Source organism: Rattus rattus, chromosome 9 (assembly GCF_011064425.1).
Source record: "Rattus rattus isolate New Zealand chromosome 9, Rrattus_CSIRO_v1, whole genome shotgun sequence".
In the NCBI taxonomy this organism is placed as follows: domain Eukaryota; kingdom Metazoa; phylum Chordata; class Mammalia; order Rodentia; family Muridae; genus Rattus; species Rattus rattus.
This window is the reverse complement of record NC_046162.1, coordinates 50,750,011-50,751,264: the sequence shown is the minus strand read 5'-3', so window position 1 is coordinate 50,751,264 and position 1,254 is coordinate 50,750,011.

The following is a 1,254-nucleotide window of genomic DNA, read 5'->3' as shown; positions in this document are numbered from 1 at the left end:
TCTGCCTATTATTACAATTCAACAGCTTTTATTTTGGGACAGAGATTACAGATCCAGGATAGTTCCCATGACAAAAGGGGAGGGGACAGCGGTATACAAAAATCAATAAATTAATTCAAAGAACAAATGACAGGATGGGGTAGTCAGTCATTCCATGGTCTTTGGCTTCCTCCAAGAGGTCTGTGTGTGTTGTAGCTCAAATGGTTGCATAGCGAGTCCCTCTCCTCTGGCCAGTAGGGCGCTCAGGCCTGAGACTGTAGGGAGGAGGTGGTTCGGTGGGTGTTGAGTTCAGGACAACCTGCAGGAGAAGAGGCACATTTGCTTTATTTGGAGTCTGCTTAAAAAAGGACAAATGTGGTTGGCAGAGCCCTTCCCAGTCCATAGTCCCTCAGCCTGCAAAGCATTATTTCAGCAGGTTGGACAGCCAGCTATGAAACACATTAGGTATGGGGACAGAAAGACCCACCTGACTATAGGTTGGTAGGGGATCCAAGGAGGTGACTGAATCAACTGACTGGCATTAAAGGTTTGTTTTGTTTAAGTTATATTTATGTCATTTTTATTTCTATGAGTATTGATTGGCCTCATGTATGTACACCATATGCATGCATAATGCCCTCAGAGTTCAGAAGATGGGATGATCTAAAAGAAGACTTTCAGATGATTATGAGCCATCTTCTAGGTAGATGCTGGACACAGAATCCAGGTCCAAGGACAGCTGCTCCTAACCCCTGAGTCACCTCCCCAGACATTTCCCCTCCTGACACCTGAAGGGTTTCTGTGTGAAGTCTTGGCTGTCCTGGAATCCCCTCCGTAGCCCAGGCTAGCCTCAGAGATCCAACTCTTTCTGTCCTGAGTGCTGGGGAATTAAAGGCTTGTGCTAACAACACTGGGCTTTTGAAATTTAACCCTGGCTGTCCCGGATCCAATAGATTGTAGTTTTGAACTCACAGAGCTGTGCCTGCTTAGTGATGGGATTAAACGTGTGTGGCCATGCCCTGCTCTAAACACTATTTAAGCACAGAACAACAGACTAAGTTCTAGAGTATTCTGCTCCATCCAACTCACCAAGTTGGTAAACTCTGCTAACCTCCCAATTCCTCCATCCTCAAACTCAACAAGGCCAGCTCCTCTCTACTTCCCTTCCCTGAGCTCTGGCTAGGCTCTAAGACCTGGTCCAGCCCAACACCACTGTGTTAACTCTACTCTTATCCTGAGGCTGGGCCCCATAGGTGGAGAGAAGTTGGTAAGGTC